The 15,817-nt window shown below is 38.9% G+C and overlaps 1 protein-coding gene across 1 annotated transcript in view; it reads right to left on the reverse strand.

Moving 5' to 3' along the window:
* Positions 1 to 15,817, reverse strand: part of LOC150081103 (laminin subunit alpha-2-like) — a 707,948-nt gene that overhangs the window by 75,511 nt on the left and 616,620 nt on the right. The window lies entirely within an intron of this gene.

Consider the following 15,817-nt stretch of genomic DNA (forward strand, 5'->3'; position numbering starts at 1 on the left):
GACATCTGAAAATGAAACAGTGAAACAGTTCAGCCAAAATTCAAAATATTATAATAAGATCAATAGTATACGATTGGACAATAAAGCAACCAGTTACACGAGAGATGACATTACTGATTGGGATGCAAGAATAAAAATGGTATTTATTATAATAGCTAAGCTAAGTGAATTACTTTGCTGAGCTTACATAGTTATATCTAAGAATCTGCATCTATATGCACCATAAATAAAATTTGGAAATAATTTGGGGGAGGAAACAAATTGCCACACCTTATGGCTTTTCTCAATCTCTATGGGCTTAAATAAACAGAAGTTTCTAAAAGCTTTCTAAAGTATAACATAATAAATACTTATTTGTAACGTTACTTTATTTGTTGTTCTTTTATTTTTAAATATTACTCTTTTTGCAGTATACTTTTATTTAGTCAGAACACAGTCTATATCTCAATTTCACTTGTTGCCTGCAAATATTTTTAAAACTGCAGATCATATTCTTGCATCATAAGTGTGATACAATAAGACTCATATGATCACAAGAGATGCTTTTTAAAGAACAGCAGAAATATACAAATAATAAATAAATGGGAACTAACAGAATAAAAAAAATATGTGTTTAAGGCTGAGTTTATAGGAAATGTTTAGAGAAAATATGTTCATTTTCTCTAAATCAATGAAGAACTCATGTTGTTATTTAATGTTGTTTACCAACAATTTTGTATACTTTTAACAGTAATAAAGGCTCTTGTTGCATAAATAAAGAATATACAGGTAGCAAGATTACATTTCTTTTAAACAAATAGAATCTAAGGATTTAAACAATTTACTTGAAAGAAGAAGTGGCCAAAAATGAATTACTCAGAAATTTCCATTTGGCATATCAAATGTTGATATGCCCTGAATATGATATTATGAAATGTTTTGTGAATATATCTTTAAATATTAGTTAATCTGGGAGCCACCAATGCAGTTTATAAAATTAGAAAATCATTTAGATGCCAATTATTTATACACTCTCTTGCAGGCAAGTTTATTGTATATGTTTTTGCTGAAATAGTACATTCTGTTTTAATTCTAAAGAGTTGTCTATTTGTTTTCCCTCTTTAGAAATAAAATAGCATTTATTTTATTAAAAATTTTGGCAAGCCAAGGTAATTTCATTGTAAAAATTTCTTTCCTTTTTGTAAAGATTAAGACAAGAACTGCCTACACAATATTTTGGCACCTACCGTCAATAGTCTGTCAAAATTTTTGATGTCTTTTCATCAAAATGGCAATTACTTCCAATTACTACTGGAAGCAAATACTTCTAATAACATAGGTGATAGCGAAAATAAGTGGATGTAAATGCATCTTCTATATCTTTAAATCCCCGGATCTTTACTAAATAAATTTACAGGTTTGATCTGATTTCATTTTTTATGGTGCAAGGGCAACATAAAAACATTATTCTGCCCTTGTAGCATAAAAAAATGAAAATGCTATGAAGTGCCAAGTTCCAAGATAAAATTAAAAATCACTAGTAACTTAAAAATATGGGTACTGTGTCAAAAAAAGTATAAAAAAAAACAATTAAATAAACAAGAGTGTATATAACAGGTTTTAAAAAGCATTTAAACATATGTACAAGTTTATATATTTTAAAAACTGAAAAATTGCTAAAATCTGGTGACCATGGCAACATGGTCACTAAAATCTGAGTATATAAGGCTCAGTCAGATGAGTAAAAGTGCTAAAACATAAATGGCATTCATCATAAAATCTAAACATTCAGTCAAGACATACTGAATGCTCAAAATGATATCACAGTGTTGATACATAGGAGGGTCATCAGCAGAAAAGAATGTGCAAGATAACTGTGTCCTATGTAGGGCCAAGCTAGAACAACTCTTTATGATTTCTGTATAGACTAGACTGCCATAGTTGGATTACAAGCTTTATCTGGTTGAAGCCTACACATGCCTATACTAGTGATTTTTAATTTTATCTTGGAACTTGGCACTTCATAGCATTTCATTTTTTTATGCTACAAGGGCAGAATAATGTTTTTATGTTGCCCTTGCACCATAAAAATAGGCAGATATGAAGTTTTCTGAGCAGTGCAGACGGGCTGCAAGAGTAGCTCATGGTGTATTGTCGATGATATATAGGAATTTTTCTAGCAGGAATAAGGAGGTGATTATTCCCTTGTATAAGGCAATGGTCAGATGTCACCTCGAGTACTGTATACAGGTCTGGAGGCCTCATTTCAAGAAGGATGTAGAGATGCTGGAACGAGTACAGAGAAGGGCAACAAGATTAGTGAATGGAACAAAGGGGTGCTCTTACGAAGAAAGGCTTAAGTTTTGCAAATTACAGTGTCTGGAGACTAGGCACCAAGGCGCCTCCGTAGTCAGGTGGGAAGGAGCAGCAGTGCGTAGTACATGCTTCTTGATTAGACCGGGGTTCGAGCCCGTCACCACCAAATACGAAGCATGCAGAAAGGTCAGGGAATGACCACCGCACCGGAGCAATATGGCCTTAGTTCCTAATGCTCCTAAAAACCAAAAACAACAACAACAACAACTAGGCACCGGCGAGTGATCTGATAGAGGTGTATAAAGCCTTGAATGGTTTGAGCATGCTCAATGCTGATAGGATTCTTCCTCTTGCTCAGAATAATCACCTGAGATGACATAAATTCAAATTGAGAAAAGACAGATGTAGGATAGACGTGAGGAAATTTGCCTTTTAGCCAGCGGGTGGTTGGTTGGTTGGTGGAATAGACTTCCATCCCTTGTTGATAGCCTAAATAAGTTTAAGGCTCAGCTGGACAGGTATTTCGAATGAACAGAGGGGTGAAGTGGAAGTGGTTATTTTTTATTTATTTATTTTATTTTTTATTTATTTATTTATTAATTTTTTTTTTTTGGCTGATGCTGCATAAGCTTGCTTTCTTGCATCAAATGCCTCTACTAATGCTAATGCCATGAAGGTTGCCATTGGGAGACCAATGGGGGACTCCACTAATAACATTAGTCCACAAAGAGCAGCATCCATTGGGAGACCAATTTCTTTCATATTACTTGACAATAGTCTGTATAGCAGACTAACAGGTAAGGGTTTTTTGGGGTCACAGCTGATTTGGCTGTGGTGTCTGTCAAATCATTTCCCCTGATTCCACTGTGACCGGGGGGGTCCAGCAGGAGCGAATACCAAAACTGGATTCCAGAAGATAATGTAGCAGCTGCTGCTGCTGCCAGATCTGGGCCAGGACTAGATGAGGAATATACTTCATTGCTGATAAGGCCTGCAATGAACTTAGAGAATTTGTGTGTATAATGCATTTTTGGTAGTGTATTCCTCATCCAGCAATGAAGTATATTCCTTATCCAGTCCTGGCCTGGGTGCCAGACCTGGGCCAGGACTGGATGAGGAATATACTTCATTGCTAATAAGGCCTGAAATGAACTTAGAGAATTTGTTTTTATAATACATTTTTGGTGGTGATATGTTTGTATGTGTGTGATCCAAGGCTAGCTGTAGCATGCAACTTTGCAGAGAATATACTGATTTCAGAGGAGGGGGGGATCTGTTAAGATATTGTAATGTCTGGGAAGATGGTGGCAGATCCCATGGCCAGCTCTAGCTTGGAACCATCTGTGTAAGCTGGCAAGAAGTCAGGATGTTCAGCTCAGTATGCAGAGTAGAGCTGCAGATAGATAGAAGATAGAATGTTGGCCCCTCTCTCAGCAGGAAAAGTTGCAGGCTGGTATATGAACAAGCTAATGTGGAAGCAGTTCTTTTGGTGACATGGCAAACCCATCTACCGAAATGTCTAAATCTCAGTAGCCTTGGAGACTGAATGGATAGTTGGCAGTCTGACGTGTTTTATGAAGATTTTCCTGGTGTGGCTCAATAACAGATATCCAAGTGGGGTTCGGGTGGTACAGAAAGAACTTCCATTTGAAAGCATGCTGTAGAAACAACTTTTTCCAATGAAGCAATAACAATGGTTCATTAGCTTCAACATACAGGAGATGTTTGATGTGCTCCAGTAGTAATATAAATCACCTGATCGTGGATGGGATTGAGCCATCAGAGTATGACTGCAAATTTTTTTAGGAGCACTAGCAACTAAGGCCATATTGCTCCGGGGATATACAGTGATCATTCCCTGACCTTTCAGCATCCTCCATATTTGGTGGTCATGGGCTCGAACCCCAGTCTAATCAAGAAGAGTGTGCTATGCACTGTCGCTCCTGCCCACCTGGCTATGGAGGCGCCCCAAATGAAACAAATAGAGAACTTACATGTAAGATTGCAGTGCAAAAACATGTGGTATTAAAAGTTTTCTTTATACATATATTATATTCTAAAGCCACTGACCAAATGAGAAATAAAGCATAAGAAAGTTTTTAACTTTAATCATTTACCAAATTTTAAAGAAATAAATAAAGTCTGCCATTATATAAAGTAAACAGAAAAGGGAGCAGGAAACCCAAAAATTTAAGTGAGATTAGCATTAGCATTAGTAGAGGCATTTGATGCAAGAAAGCAAGCTTATGCAGCATCAGCCAAAAAAAAAAAAAAAAAAACCACTTCCACTTCACCCCTCTGTTCGTTCAAAATACCTGTCCAGCTGAGCCTTAAACTTATTTAGGCTATCAACCTCCACCACAAGGGATGGAAGTCTGTTCCACCAACCAACCACCCGCTGGCTAAAGGCAAATTTCCGCACGTCTATCCTACATCTGTCTTTCCTCAATTTGAATTTATGCCCTCTCAGGTGATTATTCTGAGCTAGAGGAAGAATCCCATCAGCATTGAGCATGCTTAAACCATTCAAGGCTTTATACACCTCTATCAGATCACCTCTCCAGTGCCTAGTCTCCAGACACTGTAATTTGCAAAACTTAAGCCTTTCTTCGTAAGAGCACCCCTTTGTTCCATTCACTAATCTTGTTGCCCTTCTCTGTACTCGTTCCAGCAGCTCTACATCCGTCTTGAAATGAGGCCTCCAGACCTGTATACAGTACTCTAGGTGTGGCCTGACCATCGCCTTATACAATGGAATAATCACCTCCTTATCCCTGCTGGAAAAATTCCTGTATATCATTGACAATACTCCATGAGCTACTCTTGCAGCCCGTCTGCACTGCTCAGAGAACTTCATATCTGCCTGCACAACCACCCCCAAGTCCCTTTCATTCTCTACCACTGTCAGTGTTGTACCACAGAGTTGATACGTTGCTCTGGGGTTGCTGTTTCCCATGTGTAGTACTTTACATTTGTCAATGTTAAACTTCATTTGCCACCTCTCAGCCCATCTGCTCAACCTTTCCAGATCCTGTTGCAGCAGCCTAGTGTCAGTAGTGTCCTTGACAACCCTGCCAACCTTTGTATCGTCTGCAAACTTGGACATTAATCCCGATATACCATCATCAATATCATTTATAAATACAGAAAACAATAATGGACCCAACACTGAGCCCTGAGGGACTCCACTAATAACATCAGTCCACGATGAGCAGTGTCCATTGATTACCACTCTCTGTCTTCTCCCCCTCAACCACCCCTTTATCCATAGCAGCAATTTGCCTCCAATGTCACACTGCTCCAATTTGTGTAGCAGTCTTCCATGTGCAACAGTATCAAAAGCCTTTCTAAGATCCAAGTATATAATATCAAAGTTATTCCCTGCATCCAGTTCTTTTGTGACTGCATCATAGTATCCAATCAAGTTGGTCAGGCAAGACTTCCCCTTAACAAAACCATGCTGTGTCTGGGCTATAACTGAAGTCTTGTCTAAATGATCCTGCAGTGCGTCTTTAACCAGTGCCTCCATTAATTTTCCTGGAACAGAAGTTAAGCTCACAGGTCTATAATTACTTGTGTCAGCCTTTGATCCTCCTTTGTGAATTGGGGTCACATTTGCACATTTCCAGTCTATGGGTACCTCCCCTGAGTCCAAGGAAGCTCTCATAATTATGGCTAAGGGTTTGCTTACTTCCTTTGCTGCCTCCTTTAATATAACTGGATAGATCCCATCCACCCCGGGTGCCTTTCTTGTGTTTATCTTCAACAGTTTCTCCTCCACTTTACTCCCAGTTATTTCAAGATTCTGTAACTTACTGCTAGAGTTGAATACACCTCTGGCATTCCCCTCGCTGAATAACTCCTCATGTGTGAATGTCGATGCAAAATATTCATTTAGTTTGTTAGCCACCTGAGCAGGATCATCAACACTTGACCCATCAATATCAAGTGGACCAATCTGATTCATCCCTTTCCTTCTAGAGTTTACATAAGTAAAGAACTCTTTGCTGTTTTTCTTTGCATCCCTTGCCAAGGATTTCTCGTAATCTGCCTTCGCCTGCCTAACCTCCTTTGTAACTTGGTTGCATATCAACTTGTATCTATCATAGGCTTCTGTGTCATGTGTTAATTTGTAAGTATCCCATGCATTTTTCTTCTCTGCCATATGCCTCATTAGTTCATCTGACATCCATTTTGGCCTAAACCTTGAACAATATTTCTTAGTTGGTATGTAAAGCCTAGTAGCTTCCAAGATAAGTTCTTTGAATGCTTCCCATTTTGAATTTGCTGTTGGTAACATCATCAGTTGGTCCCACTGTATAGAATTTAAATACTGTCTCAGTCCATCGTAGTCGCCTTTACGGAAGCAATAACCCTTCCCTTTACCCTTAATGGTAGTTACCTCTTTGAGTAAATCCCACTTCAGCACACTGTGATCACTGCCACCTAGTGGTTCATTTATCTGCAGATTCTTAATGCATGAAGAATCACTGCTGATAATCAAATCAAGAGTATTACTCCCTCTAGTTGCCTCCCGAACATGCTGATGTAGAAAACAATCATCCAATAAATCCACAAAAGCCCTGCTAGTGTGTGAGTATCCAGCCCCCAAATTCCAGTCAATATCTGGGAAATTAAAATCTCCCATTATAAGACACACTGATTTACTGGCCCACTCTATTTCCCTGTACAGTTCCTTATTATACTCATCAGAGTCATTAGGCCTATAGCACACTCCTACTCTCAATTTTGATCTCCCAATGTTTATGTCACACCAAACTGACTCCACACTGCACTGTCCAGCGATGTCGACTGGCTTCACTTCCTTGGTTTTTATGTGTTTCTTAACTAATAGCATAACACCTCCCCCTTCCTATCCTGTCTATCCTTTCTGTAGACGTTGTACTCCCCAAATTGCAGTACCGCATCCCTTATATCTGTGTGACACCACGTCTCTGATATCCCAACAATATCTGCCTTCGATGTTTTGAGCAATACCTCAAATTCATCAAATTTATTTACTAACGTAAATAAATGGTAGGTTTCCTTTCAGAAGTGAAAAACTCTGGAAAATCTGTAAGATGATACATCTCCTTTATTGGTCTCAAGTTATCACAAGCTGAAATGTATTGAGAAATGAATAAAGCAAGCAGGAGTTTGTGCAGTGTGTGTGCATGTACACTCATGAGCCTAAATATTATGACTACATCTGTCTCCATGAGCGAATGCATTCCACAACACCTAGGAGTGATATCAGAAGTATGGTCACCAGCTGGAACTGCATATATAGTGACAAGTAGTGCTTATCAGTCCATCAGAATGAAGCCTGTGCAGTGGAGAAATGGAAGAACCTGTGGTGTTTGAATCGGGAATGATTTATTTATGGCACTATGAAAACTAGCATCTCAGTAATAATTGCAAGCATTGTCAACTATTTGAGGGCTGCCATAGTGAAGGTGTGATGGGAGGAATGGTCTGAAGAGGACACAACCAACATGCCGGCAAAAGTAGACCACCATTGGTTGACAGCTGAGGTGGACAGCAGTTGGAACATGCTGTAGTAGTAGTAATGGCGGGATGTGATGCAAGAAAGCAAGCGCACGAGTTATGTAGCATCAGAAAAAAAAAAAATTTTCACACATCCATTCCCTATAAAACTTTGTCCATTTCCTCCTTTAATTTATTTAAGCTATCAACTTTTACAATGACAGATGGAAGTTTGTTCCAGAAATTAACCACCTGCTGGCTAAAGACAAATTTCTGCACATCTATTCTACAAGTATCTTTCTTCAATTTGAATTTACACCCCCTCAGTTTCATAATCTAAGTGAAAGAATCCCATCAGGATTCTGTGTTCTTAACCCATTCAAGGCCTTATACACCCCAATCAAGTCACCTTGCAGGTGCCTAGTCTCCAGCCGCTGAAATTTTCCGACTTAGAGCCTTTCTTGGTAAGAGGACCCCTTCATTCCTCCCCCACAAATCTTGTTCCCCTTCCCTGTACTCCCTCAAGCAACTCTACATCCTTCCTAAAATGAGGCTTGCGGACCTGTATGCAGTACTTGAAGCACAGTCTGACCATTGCATTATACAAAGGGATAATCACTCCTCTTCCCTACTAGCAAAATTTCTGTATATCATTGACAATACCCCATGACCTGCTCTGGCAGCCTGTCTGCATTGCTCCGAAAACTTCATATCCGAATGCACAATTACTCCCAGGTCTTTTTCATTTTCATCAACCCTAAGTGTAGTACCACACAGTTTTTACATTTCTCTGGGGTTACTTCTACCCATATGCAGTACTTTGCATTTGTCAATGTTTAACTTCAGTTGCCACTTCTCAGCATATCTGTCTAAATTTATCAAAGGGGGATCAAAGGGTGACAAGAGTAATTACAGACCAGTTAGTTTAACTTCTGTTCCGGGTAAAATAATGGAGTCACTGGTTAAAGATGCATTGCAGGATCATCTAGACAAGACTGCAGCAATAATTCAGACACAGCATGGGTTTGTTAAGGGAAAGTCTTGTCTGACAAATTTGATAGGATATTATGATGTGGTTACAAAGGAACTGGATGCAAAAAATAATTTTGATATCATATATTTGGATTTCAGGAAAGCTTTTGACACTGTTGCGCATGGAAGACTATTGTACAAATTGGAGCAGAATGGTATTAAGGGTAAGTTGCTACAATGGATAAAAGGATGGTTAAGTGGGAGAAGACAGAGGGTGATAATCAATGGGGTGCTGCTCTTCGGGGATTAATGTTATTAGTGGAGTCCCACAGGGTTCGGTGTTGGGTCCACTGTTGTTTTGCATATTTATCAATGATATTGATAAAGCTATATCAGGCTTAATGTCGAAGTTTGCAGATGATACAAAGTTGGCAGGGCTGTTAAGGAAAGTAATGGCAGTGTGCTACTGCAACAGGATCTAGATAATTTGGGCAGATGGGCTAAGAAGTGGCAACTGAAGTTTAACCTTGACAAATGCAAAGTACTGCATATGGGTAGAAGTAACCCCAGAGAAACATACCAACTGTGTGGTACTACACTTAAGGTTGTAGAAAATGAAAAAGACCTGGGAGTAATTGTGCAGTCAGATATGAAGTTTTCTGAGCAATGCAGACAGGCTGCCAGGGCAGGTCATGGGGGTTTTGTCAATGATATATAGGAATTTTGCTAGCAGGGAAAGGAGGTGATTGTCCCTCTGTATAAGGCAATTGTCAGGCCACGCCTTGAGTACTGCGTACAGGTCTCGAGGCCTCATTTTAGGAAGGATGTAGATTTACTTGAGCGTGTACAGAGAAGGGCAACAAGATTGGTGAGGGGAATGAAGGGATCCTCTTACCAAGAGAGGCTTAAGTTCTGCAAATTGCAGCGGCTGGAGACTAGGCACCTGCGAAGTGATCTGATTGAGGGGTATAAGGCCTTAAATGGGTTGAGCACGTGGGATTCTTCCAGTTGTTCAGATTACGAACCTAAGGGGGCATAAATTCAAATTAAGAAAAGATAGATGTAGAATAGATGCGCGGAAATTTGCCTTTAGCCAGCGGGTGGTTAATTGCTGGAACAAACTTCCATCTGTCGTTGTGGAAGTTGATAGGTTGAATAAATTTAAGGAGGAACTGGACAGGCATTTGGAGGGAATGGTGTGATTTTTTTTTTTTTGGCTGATGCTGCATAAGCTCATACACCTGCTTTCTTGCATCACATGCCAGTACTACTACTACTAATTTCCTAGATCCTGTTGCAGTAGCACACTGCCATTACTGTCATTAACAACTCTGCCAACCTTTGCATCATCTGCAAACTTGGACATTAAGCCTGATATACCTTCATCAATATCATTGATATATACAAAACAACAGTGGGCCCAACAGCAAACCCTGGGGGACTCCACTAATCACATTAGTCCATGAAGAGCAGCATCCATTGATTACCACTATCTGTCTTCTCCCACTCAACCACCCTTTTATCCATTGTAGCAACTTACCCTTAATAACATACTGCTCCAATTTGTACAGTAGTCTTCCATGCGCAACAGTGTCAAAAGCTTTCTTGAAATCCAAGTATATGATATCAAAATTATTTTTCGCATCCAGTTCCTTTGTTAAACTTTGAACAGAAGTTTAACAAAGGTTCTGTTCAAAGTTTAACTTTGTTAAACTTTGAACAGAAGTTAAACTAACAGGTCTGTAATTACCTGTCTCAAAGGTCCCTTTGATCCTCCTTTGTGGATTGGGGTCATATTTGCACATCTCCCGTCCACTGGTACCTCCCCCGAGTCCCTAAGGATTCTCTCAGGATTATGGCTAAGGGTTTGCTTACTTCCTTTGCCACCACCTTTAATATAACTGGATAGATCCCATTCAACCCAGGTACCTTTCTTATGTTTAACTTCAACAATTTCTCCTCCATTTTGCTCTCAGTTATTACAAAATCATTATGTACCCTGTTACAATTTGATAAACTTCTGGCATTTTCCTCCCTTAATAAATCCTTGTGCATGAATGTAGATGCAAAATATGCATTCAGATTATCAGCTATCTGAGCAGGATCGTCATCAGTTGAACCATCGACATCAAGTGAACCAATCTGATTCATCCCCTCCTTTCTAGAGTTTATATAAATAATGAAGTCCTTGCTGTTTTTCTTAGCATCCTTTGCCAAAGTGTTCTAATAAGATGCCTTCGCTTGCCAAACCTCCTTTGTGACTTGATTACAGACTAGCTTACATCTACTAGAGGCTTTTTTATACGAATAAAATTTATACGAATCCCATGCATTTTTATTCTCTGCTACGAGTCTCACTAGTTCATCTGACATCCATTTAGGCATAAACTTTGAACAATATTTCTTAATTGGTATGAAAAGCCTGGTAGCTTCCACAATTAGTTCCTTGAATGCTTCCTACTTAGAGTTTGCTGTTGGTGACATCACCAGTTGGTCCCACTGTACAGAATTTAAAAACTGTCTGAGACCACTGTAGTCTAAGGAAGCAAAAACCCTTCCCTTTACACCCCTGATGGTAATTATATTTTTAAATAAATCCCTCATCAGTACACTGATCACTGCCACCTCATGGTTTCTTTATCTGAAAATTCTTTATACACCAATATTCACTGCAGATAACCTGATCAAGAGTATTACCTACTCTGGTTGCCTCTCAAACATGCTGCTGCAGAAAAAAATCATCCAAAAAATCCACAAAATTCTTGCTAATGTGCAAATGACCACCCACAATTGCCAGTCAATATCTGGGAAATTAAAATCCCCCATTATAACAAAATCTGATTTACTGCCATTCTATTTCTCTGTACAATTGTTCGTTGTACTCATTTGATTCATTAGGCTTATAATGCACTCCTACTCTCATTTTAGCTTTCTCAGTGCTTATGTCACACCAAACTGACTCAACATTGCACTGTCCATCTATGTCAACTGGATATACTTCTTAGATTTTATGTTTTTCTTAATTAACAGCATAACCTCTCCTCCCCCTCCTATCCTTTCTGTACATATTGTGCTCCCCAAATTAAAATTCTTCACTGCTTATATCTGTGTGACACTTTGTCTTTGATATCCTAACAATATCTGTCTTTGATGCTTTGATCAGTATTTCAAATTCATGAAATTTATTTATTATACTTCTAGCATTGGTGTACATGCACCTATTCTTATTCTTAGTTATCCTATCACAGCCCATGTATTTATTTGTTTCATGATGATTCCCACCAGTTCCTGAACCCACCAGCACCCTGCTCACTCTAATAGAAGCAGTACAAGAATCACTTTCAGCTCTGCTGCGGCTACTATTAACCTTTTAGTCTGTGATTCCCCCCTCTCAAGCTAGCAGTTTTATGACCCACCAAATGCTGATGCCTTGATAGCATCAGCAAACACTCTTGCACCCCTTCTATTTAAATGTATCCCATTCCTGTAGAAACAGTGACCACGCTGAGAAAAATTCTACCCCATGAGCCTTGCACAATCCCTCCAGGGCCGAATTGATTGTTAAGGCTCTCACTATATACTCCCTCCTATTGTGTCTGGATAAAATTGCAGACACTTTCAAATTTAAACCTAACTCTACTTTTTTTTCAGCATGGACCTGTACTTGTTAATACATGTAGTGTCAACATGTATAACAATATCACCCTTTGTGCCCTTAAAAGATGATATCTGTTCTACAACATCAACTTTTGCCCCTGGCAGATATACCCTGGTCCTATTCCACCTATCCTTTTTACACAATATATTACCCGTCTCCCTGACAATACAGTCACTGACAATAACTAACTCCTGTGGGACCATTGCATTCTGCCTTGGAGATTGCTGCTGTGTTGCCTAATGCATAAGAGTGAATTCTGGTGTTGAGTTGGACAGCTGAGAGCTTGATGAGTCCCCCCATTTTAATACTTTCAAGGGCATCTACCCGTGTCTGCAAACTCTCAAAAGCACCCATCAGAATGCTGAGTTTGTGCTTAATTTCTTGACGTTCTGCACCTAGCACACACACAAAGACATCCTCCTTGGCTAGATCATGTCCTGTTCCAGAGAGTTCTGCAAACATTTCACAAACTGGTAGACATTCACTGGTTAAAGAAGCATTGCAGAATCAGCTAGACAAGACTGCAGTAATAGTTAAGATACAGCATGAGTTCATTAAAGGGAGGTATTGTCTGACCAGTTTGATTGGATACTATGATGTGGTCACAAAGGAACTGAATGTCAAAAATAATTTTGATATCATACACTTGGATTTCAGGAAAGCTTTTGATACTGTTGCACATGGAAGACTGCTGTACAAATTGAAGAGGTATGGCATTAAGAATAAGTCGCTACATTGGATAAAGGGATGGTTGAGTGGAAGACATCAGAGAGTGGTAATCAATGGACACTGCTCTTTACATAGACAGATGTTATTAGTGGAGTTTCCGAGGGTTCGGTGTTGGGCCCATTGTTGTTTTGTGTATTCATCAATAATATTGATGAAGGTATATCAGGCTTAATGTCCAAGTTTGAAGATGATACAAAGGTTGGCAGGGTTGTTAATGACAGTAACGATAGTATGCTACTGCAACAGAATCTAGAAAAGTTGGGCAAATGGACTGAGAAGTGGCAACTGAAGTTTAACATTGACAAATGCAAAGTATTGCATATGGGTAGCAGTAACCCTAGAGAAACGTACCAACTGTGTAGTACTACACTCAGGGTAGTGGAGAATGAAACAGACCTGAGGGTAATTGCGCAGTCATATATGAAGTTTTCTGAGTGGTGCAAACAGGGTGCCAGAGCAGGTCATGGGGTCTTGTCAATGATATACAGGAATTTTGATAGCAGGGATAAGGAGATGTTTGTTGTTTGGTTTTTAGGAGCATTAGCAACTAAGGCCATATTGATCCAGGATATGCGGTGGTCATTCTGTGACCTTTCCGCATCCTCCGTATTTGGTGGTGACGGGATCAAACCCCGGTCTAATCAAGAAGCGTGTGCTACGCACTGCTGCTCCTTCCCACCTGGCTACGGGATAAGGAGATGCTTATCCCTTTGTATAAGGTAATGGTCAGGCCACACCTTGAGTACTGTATACAGGTCTGGGTGCTTCATTTTAGGAAGGATGTAGAGTTGCTAGAATGAGTACAGAGAAGGGCAACAAGGCTGGTAAAGGGAACAAAGGAGTGCTCTTACTGAGAAAGGCTGAAGTCCTGCAAATTGCAGCATCTGGAGACTAGGTACTTGCGAGGTGATCTGATTGAGGTGTATAAGACCTTGAATGGTTTGAGCAAGCTTAATGCTGATGGGATTGTTCCCCTTGCTCAGATTACAAACCTGATGGGACATATATTCAAATTGAGGAAAGTCAGTTGTAGAATAGATGTGTGGAAATTTGCCTTTAGCCAGCTGGAAGTTGATTGCTGGAATAAACCTCCACTTCTCATTGTGGAAGGAAGTTGATAGCTTAAATAAATTCAAGGAAGAACTGGACAAACGTTTAGAGCGAATGGGTGGGTGAAATGGGAAGGGTTTTTTTTCCCCCTTTTTAGCTGATGCTGTATAACTTTCTTTCTTGCATCATATGCCGCTACTAATGTTAATGCTAATATAATGTTGTTTCTGTGATATTAAGGTCCAGAAGCAAGACAATGAAGTTTTCTGCTGCTATTGACACTGAAAAGACATTGGATAAAAAGGACATGCTATACCAACCACAGCAGTAAAATTTGGACCGTTTTTTATAAATGACTTAAACTGAAGCTTTCAAAATGGTGCTTCCATCTCTAGTCTAATGCCAATTGATAAGGCCATGAACTTTTTCAAGCAAAGTTGTTTATTTTTATGGTTTATATAATTTTTATTAGTTGAAGATTCAATAATTATTTTTTTGTTTTATTGTGACTTGGATCAATTCACTGGTAGAGTATAGGAATAACCTCCCTATATCTGGACGTTTTGTTTATTCAGCATGATTAAGATCCAATGGAGCTGGGAAATGGATCCAGAAGTTAACCACACACAAGGCCACATACACCTGGATGTCACTTTCTGTACTAATTTTGTATGTACCATTCATTTTTACATCACCTAGATGTTGCCTATTCCAAAATTCATCTCTGGGTGATTATTTGTAGTTTGCATCTACAAGAAGCCAAAGTGATATTGTAATTATAACCATTTGTATAATTGGGTGATTTGATAAATATATCTAACAACAAATTTGTTGTATCCTTGAATATTAATATACATATGAATTTTAAAATATTTTATCTAGCTAATTAACTTTGAAAATGGTTATAAAACTATCAATTAACTTCTAATCCCACACAGAATAACTAACTCTTCTCTGAAAATGTTGCTGTGGAATTGCTATCATGGATAAAACAGTTTTATGATTAGCTTTCCTCTGAGTGGTAAAAGATATTTACTGCATGCTTCAAATGTTTTGAACTTAATGGAAGAGACTATGTATAAGTATAGTGCGAAAGCATCAATAATACATAGCCAAATCTGAATGAATGGAATATTAGCAAAGCGGCATCGTTTTAAGTTATATCTCATATTGTGAATACCTTCACAATGAGTTGCCATGATATATTGCACTACTTCGAATAAGTAACACTTCACCCGAGGAGAAGACTAATGTTACTTATTCTCAGATCGATACCACCACCCAGATGACACCGTTTCAGGGCTATTTGGCCCTTCTTCGGTGGGTGGGTAGGTACCCAAGTGATGCAATGATGGTAAAACAGTTATGAAGTATAACTCCACAATATGAGAGATGCCTGATGGTGTATGATGTATTTAGACTATAAAGCGTTTAGCTTGAGGCTTATGCCCTAAACATTTTATAGACTTAAACAAAACAACAACAGCATTCATGGTGGCTATACCATGAAAGTCCTGCATCTACAAGCACACTGATTAATAACCTATATATGACATTTAAAGAGACCAGCTATCAAGATATTCAGGTTACTCCAATAGTGAAGCAGAAAAGTTTGTGTATATGGCT

Source organism: Mastigoproctus giganteus, chromosome 9 (assembly GCF_048544385.1).
Source record: "Mastigoproctus giganteus isolate SK-2022 chromosome 9, ASM4854438v1, whole genome shotgun sequence".
In the NCBI taxonomy this organism is placed as follows: Eukaryota; Metazoa; Arthropoda; class Arachnida; order Uropygi; family Thelyphonidae; genus Mastigoproctus; species Mastigoproctus giganteus.